Raw genomic sequence first — 26,846 nt, forward strand, 5'->3', positions numbered from 1 at the left:
ACATGGCTTCCTAGAGAAGTTGCCTCCCATATCAAAAACAGTAGGTAACCCCAGTGCTAACAAATCCAAAAGCCTTGGAGCAGTGTGAATAGCCTGACTTTGATGTCCTGAAGTTTGAATACTGAACTGTTCTTTCACAGCTTGATCCCGTGACCACAGAAGTCAGACAGAAACATTTCTGATGACTCCAACAGGTCTTGACTCAGGCTTTTAATATTGCTTTTTCCACCCTATTTAATATCTGGCCTCATACAGCTCTGTTCCTGTAACAAAAGTCCCAGGGAACCTCATTCTGGACAGTACCTGACTTCTGCTTAATTTCTTAGAAATAGCAAAGTCATTTGGTAGCGCTGCTGAACTCAAAGCCTAAAGACGTGGGAATATGCATCTTCTGCAGATGTATATGTCTAGACAGTAAGGTTCTATAGAGTTTAGTGGATTTGATGGGTTTTTGGTTTCTTTTGCTAATACTGAAGTACTGTGGTGAGTACCTTCAGTTCCAGTTCCAGTTTGTGAGACATGCATATCCTTTTTTTGAAAGAGTTATGCAAATGTTAAAATACAAAGGAACACCAAGCGGTGCAGAATCAGGCCTGTGATAATCTCTGATGTTCGGAGAATGTTCTGTAATCAGGCTCATCCACTGGAAAGAACAACACTGAAGATCAGCAGTTAATATGCTGAACTGAGCCCTTGCAGTTGTGTATGATGGCTGCTCTGAAAGTAATGACTCCTATTTTATTATGTTGGACTAGGATCTCAGAGGCAAATATTGGTGGTATGGCAGCGGAGGGTGAGCCTTCCCACCAATATCTCATTACATTTTGTTGTCATGTGAGAGATGGCAGCAGAGGGGCATTCTGACAAATTGGTATTTGTCATGTAAGTGTGAAAGAAGTAAAGGTGTGTCCCTGAATTCTTCCATGCAGAAAAAACAGCTCCCATTGACATTCATTGGTGTTCAACCTGCTGAATATTGATGATGACCAAACAGTGGATGTGAGGCAATGGGTGGTGCATTTCAGCAGTGGTGAAAATGATGTGAAAGACAAACTGTGCTCCAGATGACCATGCACAACTGTCACATCATGAAAAGAAGAGCTTCTCAATCGACTCATCTGTGTAAATTGGCTAATGGTGGTGAATATATGTTGAAAAATTATCTTTTTGTAACAGAGAATTTGCTCTATCAAATAGTGCTATTGTGCTCTTTGTAGCTACTGTAGTTTCCATGGAAATAAATGAGGCATTACTTTCAGAGCAACCTATGTATTTGATTTCAGTCCAGCCCTGCAAGCTGCACTGCATGAATTGTTACAACTCTGCCAGCCTGAGTTTCTCTCTTTTTAAGGGAAGAGGATGATAATTTCTTCAAAAAACTTTTGGTAGGTGCTTGTGTTGTTTGATTAGAACCAGTTTGCTTATAATTGCCCAGAAAACAAGTAAAATTCAAAGAAATGAGAATTTTTCAGACAGTGCTGTTAATTTGTTGATGTCAAGTTTTGCATTGGTAATATAACGAATGGGAAAGCACCGCTCTCTTTGAACCTCACTTTCTCCCTGCACATGGAGTTTTTCAGTTTCACAGTGCACCACTGATAGCGGAGGGAGGGGGCAGAGGGGAGAAGTAATGATTTTGGCAGCAAGATCATTGTGATTTACTAAAATAGCAGCTCAGCAAATCTGGTTTCTCAAATATCTTGTGTTTTGCTAATTACTGACAGCTTTGTTTTGAACTGAACGTGAAACAATGTGGAGAAATGGGCAAGCATGTCCCCTGACTCACCACTGCCTGGCTGAGCTCGGCAGGTGGGAGCAAGCTCTCTCCAAGAAGGGGCCCAAGCAGCACTCGCTGCCCCAGTTCATCTGGCATGAGGCTCTGCAGATGGATGCAAGGGAAGAAGCCCTGGGACCCAGCTATGAGGTTCCCCAAAGGGGCTCTTTCCACCCTGTGATTCTGGTCCAGTGTGAACATGGAGATCTGGTCAAAAAGATATGTGAAGCAGGGTGTACAGCCCATGGGGTTTCGTGTGAGGTACCCTTTTACCCAGTCATGGTTTGCTGTGGGCACAGGTTAATTGTAGAATGGCATGGGGGAGCCACTGGCTTCAGTTCTGTGCTGTGAGGAGACATGGGGATCTAGCTGCTGTAGACTACAGCAGCTCAGATCATAGCAGATACTCTTTTTAAGGACCTTAGCAGGATAATACCACTTTTCCAGCCAGCTTTGACAAAAGCAAGAGAAATTCTTCAATTTCAAGTTTTATACCTATTCTAATGAAAGGATACTGGGGTTAAAATTTCTGTGGGAAACGGTTCCTAACAATGCTTCTGTGGTGACGAGATATTGGACTAGCAAGAGTGCTGGCTGTCTGAAGCCATTCCTGTGTAAATGTGCTCCTAATGATCCCATGGTGACTTATTTTTGACCTATGTTTATTCTGTTGGGTAAATGTCACGTCCGTTTTTTGTCTCTTTATTACCACTGGTTCACCAGGCTCTGTGCGTGTGTTTGTGTATGCATAACACATAGACATAATTACACATAAGTCCTTTGGTGTCACTTTTCCCAGAGCAGTGTAACACTTGGCATATGAAATGAATTTGTATAGAAATAAAGCTACAGAGTATTTTTTTTTTGTTGTTCTTTTTCTTTTTCCAACCATTTTTTCCCCTCCTTTTTACTAATATATAAGAGCAGTGGAAATAGCAAGTCAGAATATATCTGTAATCACATGGCATAAGAAGAAATTCAATTTCAGAACAAAATGCTGTGCTTTTTGTCTGCATGCAGGAGGAAGCCTGCGAACTAATGCAGCACACATCAGAGATCCAGCATTTGTGACTGATAACGTGTTTTGAAAAGCAGCAGCATCCCAGCCCCGGTTTGTCAAAGCTGTTTTGTAACTGCCCTCCCAATGATGTTAACTGGAGCTAAGGACATGCCCTGGGAAATCAAGCCTAGAGCAGTGTGCTGGGAATGCAGGCTGCAAACTTCAACTCTCCCACTAACTCGCTGCTTGACCTTGTGCTCATCAGAAGGCAGACAGGAGTCCAAGAGTGATTTGGGGTTGCTTTTCCATCACTGGGTTATCCTTCTTTAACTAGCACGTGTTTGTCCAATTACTCATCAGGATCTCATTTGCACAGCCTGAAACAAAGAGAAAAAGGGGATTCTGAATTACAAATTCCAAGTCGCAGTCCCAGAAACCTTGCTGACAGGCTTTTTCTTATGCAGTGCAGAGGAGGAAACATGGCTCTCTGTATTGAGATTTTGCTGGATGGAGCTCCAAATAATGTTTCTGCTTCCAGCACCTGCCAACCTACACAGGCTGTCTCCTGGCCCTGTGCTCTTGTGTGTTGAGGAAAGGCTACTCTTCTGTGTTGCAGGTGGAGAAATCCCTTGGCCAGACCGTGGTGGATCCTCCAGACCCAGCCTCTGTCCCATGGCTTCTCCCCAGCACAGCATTCATTTCTGCTGCAGGTCAGTGCTTTGGCCTCCGCACAATGAAGTTGTATTTAAAGAAGGAAGGGATGTAAAAAGGAAAGAAAAGAGCCAAAATGGTGGGATTAAAGAAAAGAAAAAAAATAATTCAGGAGTGCAAAGTACAAAGGGAGTTTTAAAAGGAAAGGGAGAAAGATATGAATAACACTGAATATTTGGATTTCTTTTGTTTGAGATCTTTTTTTTAAGCCTCTTGGAAATGTGGAGATGTTTTTTCTTTTTGTTGTGCATACATTTTTCCAATTAGAAGAATCTCCACTATATATTTAGCACTATTTAGAGGGAAATGGGAAGATAAGGCTGCAGAGGAATGCTTCAGGCTAAAGTTAGGTTCTCCAAACTGGCTTTTGTTGTGCCAATGTGAATCACTTAATAATTCATATTTCAGAATACATTAATGCAAATGATAATTTTAGCTTGCTATTGAATTTTTAAATATGCAATACAAGCAATTTATGTTTCTGTTCATTTTCCCAGGTAAAACTGTTTAGACATTTTTAACATATGCTTGGTTTCACTCATCATATATCATCCCATTGTTTTAATATGGGGTAATTAAAAATTAGGAGCATTGCAAATAATACATAGGGCCCCGTGTTCATGGAAAAATAACATGGGACTGATATTCAGCCGAGCACATTGAATAGGAGAGATTTCTCAGTCATGCTGCAGTAATAAAATGCCAGTGTGCTGTGTTTATGCAGATAATCTATATCTAAATAGTAATTACTGTGATTAATCTGTATCTATCCCTTTCTTAAACTCTTTTTTTTTCTTTCTTTTTTTTTTTTTTTTTAATATAGATATATTTTTTCTGGAAGGTATTTTAACATTACAAATAGTATTTGGTGTAGGAAGGACAAATGTGCAGTTCCTCCTGCTGAGCTGGCTAGACAATTAGAAGACTGCAAATCAGAGGTTATTGAGGATTCACTTTCTTTTTACCCTTCTGGAAACTGATGGTCAGCTCCAAGCCTGCTTCTCAGAAACCCGCTGGGAGCACAAGTGGCTGACAAATGGGCTGGACCCAGAGAGCCCACTGTGGGCTTTGCCAAGGGAGCATAAGGAGCTCTGTGCACCCTGCGTTGCCTGGCAGCCCCATGGGATCCCCACTGTCAGTGGTAGGGCAGGAGCCTGTCTTCCCTGCACAAATGGTGATGGTCCAGGACTATGCCACATGGTGGGGAAGCATTTAAAGGAGCAGCTGGGGACGAGAGATGCTGCACCTTGCAGAATCTTGCTCTTCCATCAGTAGTGCATGCATTTTCAGGGACATGCTGCTGAAAAGTGAAATGTCCATATAAAGGGCTGCAGGGTGAGGAGGATGTCCTGAGGCCTTGCTGTCACTTTACTCTTCCTTCAAGTCCTCTTCCTCACCATCCTTACAGTGACCCCGAGCTCTGGCGTGCCTGTGAAGATGACAACTTGACTCTCACTGTGTTCAAAGGACCACATGACTTCTCTTCCCCTCAGCTGAGGAGGGTCAAGCACCCAACTTCCACACCTCTTGCCACTCCTGAATGAGATGATCCCCTGCCCTTCCCGCTTCTATCTCCAGGGCAACAGAAATAAAAGACGGTTGCTTTCCATCGCTTTTCTGCAATGGAAACCCATCCTTTACCAGTGATAACACTGGATTGCTTTCCACAAACTCCTACTAGCCCCTGGCTTCCACTTGGCCGTGACTGCTCAGCTGAGATAAAGTGGGAGCATTTCCTAGATACAAGATCTACAGGCAGATATAACCCGTCTCACTGCTGGACCTATCCCTGAGCTCCCATATGCAAATCTCATCCTGTACTTAATCAAATATCATCTGTCCCGGGTTGTGGGGGGAAGAAAAATGACGGTGCTATTAGAAAGGAAATGGTAATGAGAAGAAAAGAGGTATTAAGGAAGCAAAATAATTTGTTACAAATTAATATTACAACCTGGGGATATAAATATGTCTGCTTATTGGAACGCACATACTCCCCCTTAAACCATTGCTAGAAGCATAAAACTTCCCACTACATGCTGTATTGGTCAATGTATCTCTGTAAGAAGGTGCTTTGTATCTCTGAGGTAGCATAAGAGCCATTAGATGTGGGTGTTGCTATGGTAACTGCTCTTTTTTTTAATTGAATAGCATAGTAAGTAGTCTTGTAAAACCCACGAACCCGTAACTTGCTGGTGCCCCGAGGCAGCATTAATGCAAGCACCTTTTCTTTGTCTTATTTCCTTCCCACAGAGATGCAGGTATCTGAGAACAAGCTACATCCGTGAAAGGCTAGTTACGGTGCCAGGAGAACATGTCCAATCGCCTCTTAATAAAAGGATGATAAAGAGAAGGCCAGGTAAGATATACCAGATTTATTCCAAGGCACTTTGTGTATCATGGGGTTAGGTAGATAGAAGACTCCCTGTATCTTGCAGCTGAGAGGGGTATCCAAAATCTTTTGTTACTGTTCTTTCACTTCCTTCGTACATACACTAGGGCTTTTACCCCATACCGCCTGCCCCAAGCAATAGTGTTGTACTGAAGGTAATTAATGAACCATTGAAATGAATCCTTCTAGAACAAAAGCCAGGTTGGATTACATGAGTTAACTGTATTGCATTATAGATTATGTTTAAGGTTCCTTCCAACCCAAGCCGTTTATGATTCTATGATACCAGTTTTTTGGGGGTAAGATTTATTGGTTTTCTTTTAACATATGCCAAGTGAGATGATCTCCAAATCTCCAACACTTTCTGCTTATATAGTCTTCATCTTTCCAGAAGAGCAGCTTTCCATCTGACCGCAGAGTTGATCACCCACCTGGATCTTGGATCCTGCCCATTTTTGCTGCTGTTCATGCTTTAAATCATTAGCAGAGCATTTTTATGAACACAGGAGTACCAATCTTCTTCCAAGCAGGAGGCTATCTGCCTGGTTGAAACAAAATTAGTTTAATCTGGTCAAAGGCAAGAATTGTTGAGCTTCAGCTCCAGAACTTCCCTTGCCACTGCTGTCAGGCATGCCTTGTCACCATTTTGCTGTGGGGTGCTTTGCACTGGCTGTCTCCCCAGTTTACACTTAGTTGTCTCTTCTGTCACTGGCAGGTCACTACCAGGCTATAGTTGACCTGGCTGCAGCCGAAGGGAGCAGGTGACCCTTCCTCCCTGAGCAGCCCCCCAGCCCCACTCAGCTGGTGCGGTTTAGGTGTGCTCAGGTCACTGAATGGAGCACCTCACCACGATGGCTTTGATGATGGAAGAAAAACTCACCGCAAGGCTTTTTTTCTTTGGAATTTTCGTTTTTATGTTCTCTGGGGCAAAGTCCCCAACTGAGATCCTGGGAATCCCCATTCAGATGCTGCAATACAAGGGTGGTATTGATACAGATTTCGGAGATAACCACGATATTTTCAAGGTTTCCTGGTCACCTAAAAGTTCTGCTTTGAACAGAACGATTTTTTTTCAGGTGCCCTCCGTTCTCTCAGCATGGTTGTTCCACTGCAGAAAAACAAGTCAGGATGTACTGGGGAGATGCTGTTCTGAGGCTCCTGCCTGGGTATTGTGTTCAATGACATTCTGATGTCAAATGAAAAGAGGAACAAGAGAAATGATGCCGAACAGAAATCTCAGCTTCAGACATCTGTTAACTTTGGGTATAGTAGAGGGGAGCTGAGCAGTATGGCCAGGGCCTATGGTGTATTAATTAACAAAAAGTGAGCACAGTCACTCTGGTTCAAAGAGCTGAAGCAAACTTAGGGTGGTGCAGAAGCCTGGGGTTCCCTTGCCAATTGGGAAGATGGTTTCCCCCTGGGAGGAAGTTACGGTCTTTAATCAAAGGCAGGTAATTTTCTTCTGAAAAGTAACTTGTTTTGCTAGGGTGGCAAAGGCTTCTAATTTGGTTTTTATTTTTATTTATTTATTAATTTATTTTTAATTCTACCTGAAAAATGTCCTTTAATGGAAAAGATAGATATAAAAAGAAACCAAACAGATAAAAAAGAGAAAATGTGCACTTGAGGAGCCTGGCTTTGTACAAGCATGGAGAGCCTGAGTGATCTTCACATTCAGATCACAACTTTGCTGCAAAGGAAAGGTCACTTTTGCTTGTGTTCTGGGTCAGCTTTTTCTCTTTGGTCCCCTTGGTAAGATCTCTCCTTTTGTATTATTATGGATCTACCTTAGTTTTGAACTTTCTCCTTTATCTTTCTTTTGTGTGTGTGTGTGTGTGTGTGTGTGTGTGGAGAGAGAACTGATATTTCATCTCTTAAAAGATTTACAAGAAAAAGAAATAATATATGCACCACTGTGGAAAAGCATGTCTCTGTTCATACCTTTGCATTTTACCGGAAAATATGTCATTCCTTTCAGATCCATGAATTAAGATGCACTATTTTTTGCTGAAGGCTATTTTAAATTAGGCTAATAAATTGCTGCTCTCTGCCTTGCGTGATAATGCATTACATTATCTACTGATGTACACGTATTGTTTGACTCTAATGGTGTGGAAATTAAATGTTAGACATGGGCCAGATGTTCCTATAGATGAATATGAAGTATGACTGTCGTAGCTGAGTCTCAATGGGACAGAAGGGAGACTGGGAGGCTTTCTGAACAACAGCAATGCAATCCTAAGTGGGTCACCCGCACCCACACCCAGGATCCAGTCCTAACACTGAGTGTTTATGGGCACTATCACCCTCAGCTCTGTTACAGTGCTTCAGCAAGAGCCAGTGCCTCTCTAATTTCAGATGCTTCAGTGCTCGTAAGGTCCTCGTAGTGAGGGCAAATGTTTGCCATTCTTGCCAGACTGACAGAGCAGCTGAGGGAGCATCATTGCCTGAGCTGCAAAACGTTCTGAAGCACTCCCTCTGCCCTCCCCCTCTCCCTTGTTTTCATGCAGTGGCTGAGGGGGCAAACAGATGTACATTACAGTGAATATTAATGAAGGTCCCCCACTGGCATCTCCTCTCTGGAAAAGAGCAGGGGGAGAAAGACTTACAATCTCCCTTGCAGGGCTAAATTACCCAGTGGCTCATAATCTAAGTACTGGCCGAATGTTGCTGAACACGGGTATTTAGGATATTTGATAATGATGGACAGGGGCATTTTCAAAATTGGTAATGAGGCAGCTTTGCTTTGGGGATCTTCTGATTCACTACAGCTCACTAACATCTGAAAGGAAAAAAATACTCCTAACAATGAGATTAAATAAATGTCCATGTTCATGTTGTGTGTGAGATGGAAAGAAAGAACAGTTTTTACACCATCAAAAGAACAAACCAGGACTTGCAGAGCAGCAAGCAGGGGATTCATGGCTGCTCTCTTATTGGGTAGGAGAGATAGGCATCATCTCTGCTGTCAGCCCCACTGGAGCAGCCCCCTTTGGCCCCTGAGTATTTTTGTAGGCTGACCTGTGGCTCTTGGCCAGCGAGAGAGGGAGGGCAGTGAATGGCAGAGTGGGAGTGGAACAAGGGAATGGGCAGTGGAGAGCCAGAAAAGGGGTTTTCATAGCTGCTGCTGCTGGCACATTGATATGCCCTGAAGGGTGGCGTGATCTGAGGGGAACTAGCTGTGGCTGCAGCACTGTGCTGGATGCAGGCTTGTTTTTGTGTGCCTAGGCTCACTGATGGCCATGCATCGTAAAGCATTATGTATGCCATTACCCCTGCTGCATGTGGCTGTGACCCCCAGGAGCATCAAGCCCCAGTGGGGAGCACTGGGCCAGCCACATCTGTGTCTCTCACCAGATCTCTGAGAGGCATGTGGTGTGGCTGTGCGAAACTGGGCACATAGTGGTGGTGTCCATGGGAATCCCCAAAGGAACACGAGTGCCAGCCAGCATCCCTGCCAGGGGTGATGCACCAGCACAGACACCAGGAGCAAGACAGTATCAGGTCTTCACTATATGATTTTTAGAAAGCCAGGCGCATTCTCCATTTAACTACAATGTTTCTCAGGCTCGTCAGTGGCAGGCACCATCAAAGATGCTGAAGAATGTTTTCATCACAGCTAACAGAGGGCTATCCAGATTGCTCGTAACTGTTTTTAGCACAGTAAACATGTAAACTGAGTGCCTAGGGGAAAAAAAAAAAAAAAAAAAAAAAAAAAAAAGTGGGAAAAAAAAAAGCTTGTCCTTGCAGTAGCTGATCATTTTTAATTAAATCTTGATCTATCAATCTGTTTATTGTGTGAGGGAGAGGGAACTAGACCAGAATGATTTAGAATGTGGGAACTGTTGACATAGTTTACCTAGACTTCAGCAAAGCCTTTGACACTGTTCCCCACAGCATTCTCCTGGAGAAGCCAGCAGCCCGTGCCTTGGACAGGTACATTCTTTGCTGAGCAAAAAACTGGTTGGAAAGCCAGGCCCAGAGAGTGGCGGTGACTGAGGTTAAGTCTAGCTGGCAATCTGTCATGAGTGGTGTTGCTCGGGGTTGGTACTGGGGCCTGTCCTATTTACTATCTTCATTGATCACCTGGACAAGGGGATTGAAAGCACCTTCAGTAAGTTTGAAAATGACACCACGTTGGGAGGAAGTGTTAACTTGCCTGAGGGTGAGAAGGCCCTCCAGAGGGATCTGGACAGGCTGAATCACTCAGCTGAGACCAGCGGGATGAAGTTCAACAAAACCAAGTACCAAGTCCTGCATTTTGGTCACAGCAACTCCAGGCAACACTACAGGTTTGGGGCAGAGTGTTTGGAAGACTGTGCAAAGGAAAAAGACCTGGGGGTGTTGGTCAACATTTGAACATGAACAAGCAGTGTGCTCAGGTGGCCAAGAAGGCCAGTGGCATCCTGGTTTCTATCAGAAATAATGACATCCTGGCTTGTACTGGAAAGAGTGTTACCAGCAGGACTAGGGATGTGTTTAACACCCTGCTCTGGTGAGGCTACACCTCAAGTGTTGTGTTCACTTTTGGACCCCTCACTACAAGAAAGATGTTGAGTCCCTGGAGCCTTTTCTAGTATCAAGAGAAGGGTAGCAAAGCTGGTGAGGGGTCTGGAGCACAAGTCTTATGAGGAATGGCTGAGGGAAATGGGATTGTTTAGTCTGGAAAAGAGAAGGCTCAGGGGAGATCTTACAGCTCTCTACAACTACCTGAAAGGAGCCTGTGGCAAGCTGGGAGTCATCCTCTTCTTCCAGGTTTCTGGTGATAGGATGAGAGGGAACGGCCTCAATTTGCAGAAGGGGAAGTTCAGTTTGGTTGCTAGGAAAAAATTCTTCTCTGAAAGAGTGGTAAGATGCTGGAATGAGCTGCCCTGCTAGTGATGGAATCACTGTTCCTGGAGGTATTACTGGGCAATACTGGTGGTAGATGAATGGTTGGACTAGACAATCTTACTTAAAAAGTCTTTTTCAACCTTGGCAATCCTACGACTCTGTGATTCTACTGAGATGACTGCTAGCTCAACGCCTCCACACAGCAGCTGAACCCAACCCTGCTGTTGGCACGGGGACACAGGGACAGGATGGTCCCACCTACACAGTTGTAGGATTCAGAGGCTAAGACCACCTGTCAAAACAGGATGCCACAGGGAGGTGCTGTGTCCCCCCATTGCCCTCTCACTTAGCTCCCACAGTAAGGCAGCTTTACCTGTTGTAAGATGGGCACCAGGGCATGGGCCCTCCACTCTAGACATCTGCAATCCTATTCTGAGAGTGAAGAGATTAGAGTTGCTTTTTGGTCTTTGTTTAGGCTCAGAGATTTACTCTCAATGAAATTGGGTCCAAGTAGTTTAAAATGGAAAGCCAGAGGGGAAGAGGAGGGTTGATTTGACAAAACACTGTATTTACTATCATCTTTTCTCTTTCTGAGTCAATATTAGCAATATTGTTTATGAATGAAGAACAAAAAAATATCATGGCAGTTGCCAGTTTTGAATACACTTTTGGGTCTGAGTGGAGGCGGGAGGGGGAGAGAGTGTAATACATTCATCTGCATTTCAGGAACAAAGAACCTCAAATCTGGAATTATTCCCTATTTGACAAAAACAGTTGCATAGATTTTTATTGACAAAGCCAGTTTAGATCACAGTATAGTCCTCAGCATCTAAGCTCTTGTAAATCACCTGTAACTTTCTTCTCTTCCCCACCATTTTCCCCATAGTGAATACCATATTTCATATTTAACTAGAGCTGGTCACCAGGAAGCTGAAGAACAGTGAGAGAATGTCAGGGCAAGAGAGAGGCATAGAAAGAATGAGGAAAATCTGAAACCATACAGATCTTTCATTTTATCTATCCTATGTATATGGATGTACATATTCATATAGGGTCCTCTGAAAGTAAAGAGTAAAAAATCCAACTCAAACTTCTCTTGCAAAGGTGGGTTTTCACCACTGATTGGTTATGGGTATCCATACTCAGCTTTCCCTAAGGAAGATGAATTCTTTTTCCTATATATTTTTCTTGAAATTCTGCATCTTTGCTCATTGCATGAAGTGTCATGATCACAGACCCTTGTTATAATGACTTCTTAGAGCATGAAGGGACTCCCACAGAAGCCAAACAGTAATGGCAAATAATGTCAGGCACCTTCTTTCCCTTTATCAGAAGGTGCTTAGAGATCCAGCATGGGATGACCCCTTGTTTCTGTGACAGAGCTGTGATGACTTACTTTGCGAGCAGCAAGTTGATCAGTTTGTAGAATTTTCTTCTTTATATCTATACTTTCCTGGTCTCTGCAGACACTTCCAAGGAAACTCCTTAATGAGGACTTGTCCTACTTTCATACGACACAGACCCATGGCCAAGGAAAACTACGCCAAGATTTCCAAGCTTGCAGACGCCACCGCTGCAACATCTGATCGGAACAACTGCTACCATCCGGAGTTCAGCACATCTGAACTGGCGAACTAGCTGACTGATCCCCGCTCACGTAAGCCAGACAGCTTGCTTATTACTAACAGCTTTAGCTGGAACAGTTACTTAATTAAGTAAAAATGCCTTGACCAGTCCCATCACTGCAGGAAGCCAAGACCAAAAAGACTAAGAAAAGTCATTGTGAATCCAAATGAAAACCTGCCATGTCTTTTCCTTTGCTTTTCAGTTTCCAATGCAGATTCACTTCCTGATGAGTCATGAAATGTGTACAGCACATCTGCATGAAATAAGTTGTTTCTTCTGACCATCCCCTTCTACATCTCCTCCCTCACCCCTACACCTCATTCTTGTTTCTAGACCTTACTCACCAAACCTTTCAGAGAAAGAAAGAAGTGAAGAGCTTAGAACTTTTCATGCCCATTGGTGCTGTTATGACATTATGAACATTGGTGTAGATTCGACCTACAGCTTCAGCCCAGGACTGTGAGCCTTATCTCTGACTGGTGACATGAGCAATCTCCTTGCCACAACAGGGGGAAAAACATCAAACAAGTGGAGGTTAAACACTTGAAGAGTACCAAGAAACGCCTCAAGTTACATCCCTAGCCTGGACTTTTGTCCCACGGGAATGCTCCCAAGCACCCTCCTCCTGGTACATAAAAAAAGGATGGTTACATAGAGAAACCTGTGTGCGCTGTCATACGAGGTGCTACCAGAGCTTTGTTTGTTGTGTGAAGCATGAGGGCTTACTTCTGGCCTAGGAAGTAGAGTTTAGCTGCAAGTTTATCCTGCTACAGTGCTAAAATATTTCCCTCCTGGACACTTTCATCTCTTTATTTTTTATTAAGTGCCATGCCTCTGCCACCTTGCTGCTGCCTGCCGCTCTTTTCTCTGACAGTTCTCTTTTATTCCAGCCTCTCTTTTCACTTTTGTCTTTGCTCATTTGTTTTTCTCTTGGACATTTTGTACAGCGTGCTGTCATGTACCATCATGTTTTATCCTCTCTCAGCTCTACATAGACTCCAGACAGTATTTGTAAGCTTCCCTGGCAATAGTCCTGGACCAGTGTTTCCATACTAGCACTTCCTTAGTTCTTTGTCCCTACCCAACTATGGGAATTTGTTTGCATTTGCACTAAGCATAGACATTCTATTGTAAAGATGTTATCCCACAACTATGTGAAGTTCCTAACACTGTTTGCATCATCTGAAAGACTGCATTCTTCAAAGACAAAATGAGAGCCTGCTGGCTGATTACACTGACTGATAACACAGCAAACTCAAGAACTCTAAAAAAGAAAATAATAATCTATGTGGGTTAGTTCATGACCCTGACAAGACTTTAGTCTATGTCATAGTCATAGAATGGCCTGGGTTGGAAGGAACCTCAAAGATAATCTTGTAATCCCTGTCTTCAGTCTACTACTGATCTACTTTATACTACTGATAAAGGAATTGTCAGACTTGTGTTACCTAATGGCAATCTACCTTTTCAGAGATAGATATAAGGAAGCACATACTACCTTGGCAGCATACTATTTAGCAGGAGAAAACTGACACTCTCATGTGGAATATGTGTGATCTCTCTTAACACAGGCAATACTGCAGCTTCTCCCAGTTGATTCACACTTTCAACCTTTTTGAATTTACTCAGGAATCAATTTGGTGGAGAAATTCTGATGCTCCTGAAAATCCTACTCATTGCATATAAAGGTTTAACTCATTGTCTATGGCAGGGCTGAATATCAAGATGCTTATGGACACTGCCAAGTCTCTACTTCTTATGTCACCTCAGATTCTTTAGTTCATCCAAGGCTCAGAGGAAGCATCTCATTCACTTTTTGCAATATCATATTGCCCACACCCAAAGTCTGACTCTTGGCTGTTTTGTTTTTTTTCTTCTCATAAAGCAGCAGCCAGAACCTTCCCTGCAGCCTCTAATGTCTCTATCAGACAGGGCTATTCTGCAGACCATACCGCAGACATGGATATCTGTTCTGTGCAGGGGATAGCTCTGCTTTAGAGGGCACACCAGCTGCAGTTTCTACTGCAATACCTTACTTGCTTTTGTTCATAACTTTATGACTGTTTAACTGTTTGAACTGAATTATTGAACAGACTGTTTTTCATTTCCTCTTACCACCCAAACCGAAGCATATGGGAAAATCTCAACTACAATATTTCACTCTTTTTCTAGAAATTCAGGCCAAAATCAAGGAAAATTGTTTGTTTAGGAAAAAGAAAAAACATCCTAGAACCTTCATTAAGATGATTTAACATTCTGCTACCTGGAAATAGACATCTGCTTTCAAAATGCTACTATGTGTCTTCTTTGTCATTTTTGTGGACATTTTCCCGTATCTGACAAATTACATATATTTTAAATAAAAATCTCTGTATGTTTGTTCATGTCTGGAGAAGACTTGTTGAAGTTGAGGAACTAAAGTATCTGAGGAATCCAATTTTCAGACTCTTCCCGTGAGGACATTCCATCTTCTCATGCTTGAGGACCAAATTGTATGATCTTGCTATCAAGTGACTTGACATGTTTTAGCCAGCAGTAAAACACAGTCCTTCCTTGCTGAAGCATTACCATCACTGGAACATAATGCCAGGAAATTCTCTCTTTTAATTCCCAGTTCTCCATCTGCTCATGCCAAAAAGAAAGAGTGAATGGGATGAGTTGGAATATCAAATGAAATAATTCAAATGAAAGCAATATTTGCTAACATAGCATCAAGTACTGTGACTTTATGATGCTGATGGTGATAGGGATTAAGCTCCCTTCCAACCCAAACCATTCTAGGATTCTGTGAGATGTGGCCCCTTTGTGCTCTGCACTCCTGATTCAATATTTAATAATAAAAATCAATGTGAATCCTCTGTGCTCCTGAAGAGCTAACTATTGCTAAAAACAGTGTGCCAAATATTCTTCTTCCATGCAGCCCCACTGATGTTCCAGGGATGCAAAGACAGGGTTCGACAATAAGAGACTGCCACAGTGTAAAGCATGAGTGGGATCCAGAGCATTAAAAAGCAAGGTTATGATTTCTCAACATGAAAAGTCTGAAGGAGGATTCCTGTTCAGAGTGATTTCATTTTAGATGGGAAACAAATGGAACAGAAGACTGCACATCTCTGTAAAGTGCTGTAGTAGTTTGGCATGATAGAGTGGCAGCTGGGGACTTGGAGATACACTCTTTGGAAAGGTAAAGGTATAGACAAAATGAAGTCATATTAGGCACAGAACCATCTATCTTTCAGCAACGGAGCTATCTCTCCCTAATGTATGTCACATTTACTCAAGAGTGGGAGAAAACACTCTTCAGATTCTGTAGTATTTATGGGACACACTGATATAAATTGTACCTCAGAACTTGCCCCATAAAACAAGGGGTGACACTGATATAAAGTTGATTTTCTTGACTGCCTTTCTCAGCATTCTGGAGAGCTTGATCCCAGGTAAGGCAATTTGGCAGATAGCAAAGACATGCATTTGTTGGAAGGAGAGGTGAAAAGGAAATGATTTAGCTTTACCCTCTAAAATCCAACCCTCTACTTTAAGAACAAAGATAATTTAATCACCTTGGTAGCCAGTATAGCCAATTCTGATGTAGCCAAGGTCAAAGATATAATCCTTCTATTACCTAGATTCTAGTTAGGTTGTGAGTAAACAAGGAACACTGAAGTTGTTTACACAGTGATTTTCACGTGCCCTACTGACTTGAAGAGACCAAAGACTCCAGCAAGTTTCAAAACTGTCCATTGCCTGTGTACATGATTCTACAAAATGCAGAAGGGGGGGCTCAGGGGAGAACTCATCTCTCTAAAACTACCTGAAAGGAGGTTATAGTAAGGTGGACACTGGACTCTTTTCCCAAACGACTGACTAGTGATAGGATGAGAGGTAATGATCTCAAGTTGTGCCAGGGGTGGTTCAGATATTGGATGTTTAAAAAGATTTCTTCTCAGAAGCATGGTGAGGTATTGGAACAAACCTCCCAGGGAGGTGGTAGAGTCACCATCCCAGGAGGTTTTCAAGAAAAGGGTAGATGTCACACTGAGTGACATGATCTAGAAGGGTCACAGGCATGGGTTGATGGTTGGACTAGATGAATTTAGTGATCTTTCCAACCTTAATGGTTCTATGACTCTATGAAATACGTTAAATTAGATTTTATCCTGGAAGATCCTTTTTAAGGACATGCATGATTACTCCAAAAAAGAGAACTGTAGGTCTCCAAAGAATATCTGAGAAGTCAGTATTGTTTCCTAAAGTGCTAAGACCTACCTGTCTGCTCTCCACACAAACTTCATACAGACCATGGTGTCTTAGTTTAGCTGAAGATTATCTGAGCAATAAAATGGCGTAAGGGATGAATTCATCCAATTTTTTGGAAAAAGTTCTGCTCATTTCCATGAAAAGCTCTGAAATGGTTGAGCTCCTTTTGACTTACGATGAGAGATGATTTTGACCTGCTCTCTATCATCTGTTAGGCTGCAGCTGTGCCCTCTAGCACTGTATATGTATTCCAAGCTCATCTAGATGTGGAAACAAAAGCACAAATGAGATGACAATCTTCCATTCTTTCTGTGTGCTGCCAATACCTGTTTGTCCCTATAATGACATTAATCATCTTTTATTTATAGTGGAATATTGGAAGCTTCAATTTTTCCCTTTTGATTTATTTGTAGGACAACAGGTGCACAACTTAAGCAGGTGTATGGATGTGCACATATGCTGTGAGTTTGCCAGTAGCCAAAATGCATCTTTAGTAAATGATTACTTGTACCAAAGCTGCCATTATTTTTATTTCATGCCTAAACTTAATTCCACAACTGTTAGCTCCTACAGTCTATTATGTGCTTTGTATTGCAACTGCAGATATGCGAAACCTCTCACCCTTCAAAGCCCTTCGCAAACATGTCCATGTTGCTCCCAGTTTCTAATACTTGGAAAAGGTACTGAAAATGTATCAACAGTTTCCATTGGCAACTGCTGCAGAATAGAATGATACCGGTCCAACAGCTGACACGAAATGCCTTTCCATATGTAAAGCTGTGCCTTAAACACACAAGGGACACTAAGAATAAACGTATTTTCTTTTTCTTTTGTCTGACGGCAAATGGGTTGTGAAGAAGTGCTGGATGCCTTAAAAAATGCAGTTATAATTTTGGATTCAAGCTGTGAGAACACTCATTGGAGACAACTGTTCTCTCATGGGCAAGCCTTGAATAAACAATCACAGCTCTGTGTGATATTACTTCTTAACCAGATTCTAGCATTGAGCTGTTGCCTTGCCATGGTTACTTGCCTTTTAAACCAATGTTTCTTTTCCTTCCTTTTTTTGCCAAGATTCTTGCTTGCTTGGCAGTGGCTCGTTCTCCTTTGAACTTTTGCCCCATTTTAATCTCCACCAAATTTTTATTCTAAAGGAACCTTTTCAGTGATATCTTTTGTTGTCCTGAATTTCTTTTCTGTCTGTGAGAACTTACTTGGGGACATGGCTTAAGGGAAAGTGCCCAAGTGACTGTCTTCTCCTGAGTATCCAGCAGCTGGCATGCATCCGTGAGGAGATTATGAAACAAAGCCACAACAGCACAAGACAGTGGCCACTCCTGAAATAAAATTAAATAGTAAAAAAGGACACACTACACACACACACACAAACTACCGGGTCATTCACTGGGAGATTTACTTGTGCTTATTAGCTCCTGAGCTTGCCTCAACTGAATTCATCTGAGGATAACACCATTAAAACCCATGTCAGAGCATCACTCTTCCACACAGGGGTCCAGAGCAGAATCCCTTGCTTGGGCTGTGCCCCAGGAGCTGGCAGAGCACTGCATCCCATGGATCATGTGGGAGTCCTGGGAAAAGGAAGCATATCTCCGGATGCTTCAGAGTAACTCTCCAGGCAACCTGGAAGAATCAAACTCACAACTTCTGTGAAGAAGTTAAAATTCATCTTATACAGATCACCTTGGCATATTTTGACTTTTTTTTTTTAATGTATTTTGTCCTGTTTGTAGATTCAGAGGGGAGAAAATCATGCTCTCTCCAAAATATTTCTTAGCCAATAATATTACTCCCACTTCTAAAAAGAAAAAGGAACCAACACAATTCAGTTTCAGATTCATCAAAAGACATCACTGTGATTTTCTAGAATAAAGGCAAGTACACGGGTACAACACTCTTGAGCGTAACATACATGTGCGTACATATATGTGTACAAAAACAGTGGCAGTCTTTTATATCCACATTTATTATTTGGAAAACCCATTTTCTTACCAGAAGCATAACTGTCAAATTTCTGGCATTAGTGAAAGCCCAGCTATTACTGTTTAGAAATCAGGCTGAATCATTTTTTGGCTGAGTTTTTAATGTAAAGTAAAACCTAGCACAAGCCTCAAGGACAACAGACCCCTGTGGTGTGCTGTATGTAAAATGAACCACACTCATGCCATTCTGGTATGTGCATCATATATTCTCATAGAGAAACTGGGGCCAATAGTTTAGTCATATTTATTCACAGGCTAATATGAAATGGTGTTAATTGACTAAGATACGCCTAAGACCATCTTTTCACCATTTAAATAGCAGAGATGAATGTGGGAAGAACAGCAAGATACCTATTTCCTCTAAAACATAACCTTACCAACGTTTTATGTTAGATGATTTTAAATTAAATCAAACAATTCAAAGTCTATCCTTGCTCACTCTTATTTATTAACTTTTAGAGAGCAATTTTCTTCACAGTAGCAAAATCAATACTCTGAGATAAAACTTCTAACAAGAGTTTCCTTTCTCATAAAATTTTATTGGCAATTTAATTCTTCATCTGTATTGAAATGGTAAAATGTAAAGAGCAATGTTCTTTTTTGCTAGTAAAACATCCTTATTTACTTTGGAACACATGCAGAAGGCACATTTTCAGCTGAGTTCAATCATTTTCTGTTTCCTTGATATCTTCATATGCAGACAATCCTGACTGACAGAAAAATCACTAGCTAATTGACTACAGCATGCTTTATATGCAAGCTTTATATGCAAGTATTGCTTACAATCTACTCTTTAGACTCTCCATGGTTGGGCTGGAGGTGTGGGTAGCAGAAGTGTACAGCCATACGCAGCACTGCTCTTCAGAGACTCAAGATGTTACCTTGGGGTAATTTGCCCCTTATCGCCACATGTGCAAACTTTCAACTGACTCTATCTGGATTTTTGCATCTTGCTGTAGGACCCATACAGCAACAAATCCTTGTTCAACCTTGAGCATGGAGAAGAGGTGAAAAGGCACACCATGCTCCTCAGTCCAGGATGGGAGCATAGGTATTTATGAGACAGACATGTATCCTTTCCCTTTAGAACGGAGGAGACAGAGAAGGAAGGCTATGCGACACCGTGCACGGGGTTTGACCGCAGAGTGGTAATGTGTTGCCATTCTCAGCTCTTCCATCTGGCATTTTCAGAATTACACTGGTAGTAAGTGAGGCTTGAGGGGCCAGCTGAGCTCAGCTTTTAGGAAGGAGGCTCCACTGCTTACAATGCTGACTTGAGTCCCAGTGTCACTTTCCCACACGGAGCAGCCCCTTGATCTGTGAGTAGTGCCTATGACTTCTGCCAGGACCACTAGCAAGGACAATGCGGCTCAGCAGGCTCTTTGTAAATGTGTGGCCGTGATACATTCATCAGCAACAATGACTCCTGTAATCATTTACAATGCCTTTGGGCCTCTGTGTGTAAAAAAAAAAAAAAAAAAAGCATTGCTGTGCCAAACCAATGGGAGAAAAGCTTGTGTGGTGGTGGCTTTAAAATCAGAATTGTGAAGCATTATTTGCATCAAGAGATGAAACAGCAAAAAGTGGGAAGGGTGAGAAAACATGAAAAGAAATGCACTTAGGAAAACAGAAGCTGGAAGTAATCAATAAATCATAGAAGAAAGTAAAGAGAAAGAACCTTTAAAGTGCCCAAGCTTAAATGTCAAGAGTATTAGAACAAAAGAGCTCAAAGCAGAAGACTGTGTGACAGAGGAATATTCTGAAACTCTGTCAGAAAGCAGGCTCACTCCTGAGCGTGGAAAAGAATACAGACAATGAAGGGCAGCAGAGAAGAACAGAATAAGAAATGAGGACACCGTGTACGTTCCTCTTCCTTAAATAGCTTGAACACACAGGATTGGGATTATTATTATTAGAAGACTCTGAGGAGTAAAACTGGAAAAACACCATCACAGTTGTTGAAAAGATCAGCTTTAAGCTGTGTAATATGCTAAGAATGTGCTATCATATATGCATGAAGGTATGCCATCAATATTGCAGAGTAAAAAGATCTTGCTTACAATGTCCTTCGCCAAAAAGAAACAGAGCCAACCAAGGCAGAGCTGTTGTTACATTTATCCCTAGACAAATTCCTACAGTTACTTTTTTTTTTTTTTCCTAATGACACTCTTTCAGTGATGCACTTAATCACATATAGCTCTAGGCACAAGTGCTTGCCCCACTGAAATCTACGTATATAAACATACACTTAAAGTTAAGCTGGTACTCAAAATGTTTTGCTGAGCCAAAGCCTGTGTGCTGATGGATTGCCTAGTTAGCCATAAACTGCATGGTTACATCTGTTTTTGACTTCTGGCTCAGAAACAGATACCTGTTATGTTTGAATCAAATCTATCGTGGCTGTTACTCATATAAAAAAATGCTTTTGGCACCACACACACACATCTATGTTGTGAAACCAAAATTTTATGTTAAAAATGGATTTGTGGTCAACTGAGCAAAGGTGGCTTACATTCTCCTCAGCAGAAACCTGTATGGGAAGAAATTAAACGTGCCTTGATGTACCTTGAAAAACAGAATTCGAGAAGCCCTCACAAAAGCTGCTGGAAAACATCTGTCACAGCAAAAAGTGGACAAAACTCCGGGCACTATACTTTGGGTGATGGACTTTGCCAAGCACGACAGGCATGAGGTCTGCAGCAGCTACTACTGGCAGGCAGTAGGCCTGAGCTGCATCTCTTTCTTAAGAGCCCTGGTGGTACTGCCTGCTGCACAGGGCTCTTTTCTGGGTCAAGACTGAACAGATACCCTTTGCAAAATGTTTGCTTGAGGCCGGAGTATGACTGTAGTAAAAACCATTACAAAGGCATACCTCTGGGGTATTTGTTCTTGTGGGAATAAAGCACTTACTTAAAATCCACATGGGCCACTCAGTCAGTGGCAGGAAAGAGAACACATATCGAATTTTTTGTAAAATATTGTTAGCTTGAATCAGGTGGTAAAACCAATAGGGAAACACAGCAGCTCAGTCCACTTTATTAAAACTATCCTGCTATTTGACTATATGCACACAAATGACAGTACTGATATGCCATGCCAGAGTAGCATCAGCAGGTAAATTGACTGTTAATGATTGTGTTAATGTTACCAAGCATGTCCACAATAAAAGAGATGTTTCCAAAAATCTGATCGATCTGATGACAGGAGAGTGCTGAATCAAGCAAAAAAAATGAATGTTACCGCAAGTGTTCATTTGACAGCAAAGAAATTTGTGGAATGGTTCTATGAGACATTTAAAATTTCACTCATAATTTCAGGAGATCTCTCTCATTCAAATTGTCAAAGCCTAGCAAGCTTGTTAACAACATCAAGGGGTGATTGGTCCTTCATCTTCTTGCTCTTGTTCTACCGAATGATCGATGAACAAACTAAAACTGACAGCTATTGCAAAGATAACAAGAATTAGGAGATACAAAATATGTTTCTACCCCTCCCTGTCAAATTCAGCCTAAGGTAGTTGATATTCAGTTCCAGAAAATGATGAAAAACTAAAAAGAGCTGTAGCTTAGATCCTGGGTGTTCTGTCCTCACCAAACAGGGCTACTAGATTGGCATGATGCAGGGCAGCTAATGGAACTGGAGTTCATCAGTTCTCTTCTTAAAGGGTGCTAATTCTACCAGATACAAAGGAGCTGGGAATCCACTGAAAGAATTCACATAAAAGTTCTAAAGTCTCCCCATGATTTTCATAGTATTGTGACAAATTTGGTCATAGGAACAGCAAAACAAAACGTTAAACTATGATCTTTTTGTTAAATATTTGATCTCCGTTAAAATATCAAGACTTCTTGGTGGTGTGAATGCTTTCAGCCCATGCCTTAGTTACTCTGAATTCCTAATTGGAGGTATTCAGTAACTGTTTAGATGTTGTACTGAGGGACATGGCTTAGAGGGTAGCCGGTGGACAGTTGGACTGGAAAATCCTGGAGATCTTTTCCAACCTTGGTGATTCAATGATTCTATGATTAAGTAAATTATTTCATAGGTGCTATTCAGCTCTCTCCAATCAAATCAGCAAGATTTTAACTGAAGTTGTCTCATGCTTGGCCAATCTGTTAGATTTCAATGATGAGATGACAGGTATGGTAAATGAGAGGAGTACAGTAGATGTGATTTATCTCAGTTTTGGCAAGGCTTTCACCACACTCTACCATATTATCACCTACATAAAATTCCAGAAATTAATGAGTTGCAGACTAAATGAATGGACAGTGAGATGGACTGTAAATCGTGTGAACTGCTAGGATTAACAAATTGTGATCATGAAGTCCAGCTGGAGGCCAGTCATAGCCATGTACTTGAGGGGAAGATACTGGGGCCAGTAGATTTTAACACCTTCATTAATGACCTGAGCAACTCAACAGAGAGAATCCTCTGAAAATGTGCAGATCCTGGGCTGCACTAGGCTTAGCATTACCAGCAAGTCATATAAGGTGATCTTTTCTCTCTGTTCAGCCCTGGTAAGAAGACAAACCTGGAACACCGAATCCAGCTCTGGGCTCTCCAGTAAAGTAGACCTGGGTACACTGCAGCAGGTCCAGTGAAGGTCCAGAAGGATGACTAAGGGCTTGCAGCACCTAAGCTACAAGGAGAGTCTGAGAGAAGTTGGACTGTTCAATCTGGAGAAGAAAAAGTTCTGGAGAACCATTATCAGTGTGCATAAACAACTGATGGGGGATGATATGGAAGCTGGAGGCAGTATCTTCTCAGAGACACCCATTGAAAAGACAAAACGCAATAGGAACAAACTGAAATACATGGAATTCCTTGTAAATGTATACATATATATATGTTTCTGTGGAGGTTACTGAATATTGCAATAAGTTGCCCAGAAAGTGTCTGGTGTCTTCATCTTTGGAGATCTTCAAAACCCGAATGTTTTGGGTTTTGGGGTTTTGTTTTGTTTTGTTTTTTGCAGGACATCTGCCTGCTCTTTCTGTATGAACTGCAAAAAAGTAATTTCCTACTCTTCATTATATTGTTAATACAGGCAGATGCTCTTCATAAATGCAGTGTCAGCCCACAAATCAAATGTATATCTCACCTCCTACTTCCCCTACAATTTTAGGACTTGGGACAACGCACAGGCTGCACTGTTAGTGCCTCAGCTCAGCCCCACATGTTCCTCTGAGCCAGTCTCTTTCCTCAACTGCCCCAGTGGGATCACAGTTGTCTGTAACCAAAACATTGCTGCAACTGTAAAATTTGCCTGAAAGTTCATTTCAATCTGCTGCTTATAGTAAACAGGTGGGTTATGGCTTTGTCCTTCATGTTCAGCCTCATGTCAGTTCCAAAAATCTTGCTTGACTGCTGTTCAGAGATCTCAGCTGGAGCTGTGAACAAAAATATCACTGAACTTCATGAAGTATTTGGAGTATAACTGACACATGACCGGGGATAGAAGGAAGGCAGAGCCAGCAGGGGACAGAGGACTGCTTGAGAAAGACTTCCAAATGGAAAGAATTCATTCTAGTTGATGAGAAGGCCCTGAGGAACTCAACCTACAAATTATTACATTGTTGCAAGAATAGGAGAGAAGTCACTCATTACTAAAAGAGCCTCATAATGCCGTTCAAGCACATTGAAAGCTTTTCTGAGGATGTACCTTCTGAGGAGCAATGGAGCCAGAGTTAATATTTTTCCAACTTTGTTCCTTTACAATTCAATTTATCCTGTGATGTTACCTGTCCTTTAATGCGATTATACAAATGCATACATAAATGTAAAAATAAACGCAAATATAAACGATAAAAATATGAATATAAATATGTGTGTGTGTGTGCAGGAAAATAAACATATTTTTGTTTATTCCTGTTGTGTGTGTGTACAACTATTATAGCAAAATCCTCTCAAAGCAGAAGTGTTTAACAATCTATTATTTTTTGCTTTATTTCTCCATTTGTAATGCCAGCACCAGTTAATTTCCAGGGCTCATTTCTAGCACTAGTCAGTGGCAACAGTGCCCAAATGAGGTAACAGTGAGCTCAAAAATAATTCTCGGCCAGTATTTGTCGAGATCTGTGTGCCAAAATAAACACAGTACTTGTGTGTTTGTATATGAGGCTCATCCTGCCCTTCACTGCTTCTAAGTAAACAGCCCCCAGCCACTTTACCTGCATGAAGCAGGATGGTTGGGAGCACAGAGGCTGGGTGCTCCACAGCACCCCTTGCAACCCAACTGCATTGGGAACTGGAGGCCTGGTGACACTGGCAAGGTTGAGGCTAGGCCCCAATTGCCAGTGATGCCCCATGGTCCCATTAGCCATCCAGCATGAAACCCCTTCAGCCCCAGTCTGAGTGTGTGCTGAAGTTACTCACTTCCTGCTAGCATAGCTACATTTATAGAAGAACGGCGTAAATTTGATGTAAGATACATTTGATTTGTTGTTGTTTTATCTATATAGTAGGGCAAATGTGCATTTCTCCTCTCCTTCCGTTTTGGATAAAGCCTTACTTGTTTTCACAGGAACGTTAGCTCAGAGCTGCTGCTACTGTGCACAGCCGATAAAACTTGCTTGGAAAGACCATATGTCACATGGATCTGCTCAAGAGGCATGAAGCCCTGCCTGTTTACCGATCCTTTAAAGATACAATTTTATGCTCAGTTAAAATGGAAAAGAGCATTATGTTTAAAGATAAACCCATTTACTGTGCGACTGCTTTACTGAATTCTGTCACCAAATTACTTGTTAGTAAGACATTTCGACTGCCTGTTAAAAAGGAAAAAAAAAGTTGTTGCACATCTCTTTCTCCTTGTTTATCAGTTGCTATGACAATGCTAATGACAACATCATCGCAGACCAGCATTAAAATCTTTTACTAGAAGCAAGAATAGACAAAATCAGTTCTGAGGAGAAAGCTCCCTTTATTAATGTAGTTCTTTGACCCAGGGTGGTTAGACAACATTCACGGTCCCTACAGGTTGTTTCCCTTTGGAGAACAAACGGATGAGAGAGTGAATTGCGTTTTTCAGTGTGCTTCTGTTTATTTAGAAAGACTGTAGACAACATCCTGTTACTCTGGGCACAGCAAGAGTCTAAACAATAGGCGGTGCTTTCTCTTTTCACACTTCCAAGCTTCTTTTGAGCCATAACTCAAGCTTGCTCCCTCTCAGCTTTTTCTCAGGGTCAGGCTACAAGAGTTTTCCTTGCTGGCTCTGGTGTCTGTTCCTTGCTTCTTCCTCTTGTCTGCCTCTATGATGTTTCTGCTGTCACTTTCTGAATCACTCAGTTTTATCATATCCCACCTTGTCCACAGAGCCTGATCCTGTAGGAATGCCTTGGTTCGCCCATCTCTCAGAGCTGCCAGGCATGAGCAGTGTGTGAAGTATGTGTGTGGCTCCTGGAGATTTCAGTGAGCATGTTCCATAAATAAGGTAATTTTTAGGCTTTTCCTAGAGAAGGGAAGCTTTCTCACCCACCATCGTCAATGAAGTTTCTCTGCCGACTTTGAGCATAGCACTGAATTCATTTCCAGTTGTGTATTTCATCAGTCTAAATGCTTGTTTTCTTGGTTCAATCAAAGATTGTTCTTCCCTGTCAGATCAGGTTTTGTATAGAAGTGCTATGGGGGGGAGGACCAGAAAATATGCTACTATTTCTGAACAAATCAGCCTCCAATGCAACAATAATAAAGTTGTGAATAAGTCCTAGAGGAATTAAACAGATTTGACAGCATTTAATTTCCATAAATTTAGGGCCTGATCCTACTTTTGTTTTGCTAACAAGTACTAGAGGGAGATAAAGCATGAACTGAAGAGCATAATAACATCCCAGCTACGCAATGACAGGCAGGCATGTGATGGAGCTGTTGGGGCACTTCCTTGCCCAACAGAGGTAACTTCGGTATTCCTGCCTGGGATCCAACCCATTTTTGCTGTTCCCAACAGGTCCCCTGGCCAAGCCTGACTAAGCTACACAGACACTGCTTTTGTCAGCAGCTCTAGGGCTGGCACTCACAGCTTTATAGTGTCTGGAACAAGGGTAGCATATAGTGTAATCTCTGCTCAGTCATGGCAAAATCATGGACTTTTAACAACAAAAACTCCCAACAGTTGCATTTTCTTTTTTGAGGAAACAAACTCAAAGGACTTTATTTTATCTTGGACTATTGTCATGACTCACTCAACACAATGTTTCTTCAATTTCTTAGGCAAGACACATCCCTGGTTCCCATAAACTTTCTTATTCTCGTTCC

General features: G+C 41.9%; 1 long non-coding RNA gene across 16 annotated transcripts in view; it reads left to right on the top strand.

Annotated features, from left to right (window-relative positions):
• LOC107309719 (uncharacterized) overlaps positions 1 to 24,458 on the top strand; it is a 268,792-nt gene extending 244,334 nt beyond the window's left edge. For 14 of the 16 annotated variants that reach the window (XR_014942735.1, XR_014942732.1, XR_014942733.1 and 11 more), the window contains 3 exons: positions 3,391 to 3,484; positions 5,736 to 5,841; positions 12,174 to 24,458. This is a non-coding gene — a long non-coding RNA (uncharacterized LOC107309719). The remainder of the gene's footprint in view (positions 1 to 3,390; positions 3,485 to 5,735; positions 5,842 to 12,173) is intronic. The other 2 variants (XR_014942738.1, XR_014942746.1) reach the window with 2 other exon arrangements.
• Positions 24,459 to 26,846: the final 2,388 nt, after the last annotated feature.

The sequence above is a fragment of the Coturnix japonica genome, chromosome 2, assembly GCF_054131305.1.
Source record: "Coturnix japonica strain WE chromosome 2, WE-NBRP24, whole genome shotgun sequence".
In the NCBI taxonomy this organism is placed as follows: Eukaryota; Metazoa; Chordata; class Aves; order Galliformes; family Phasianidae; genus Coturnix; species Coturnix japonica.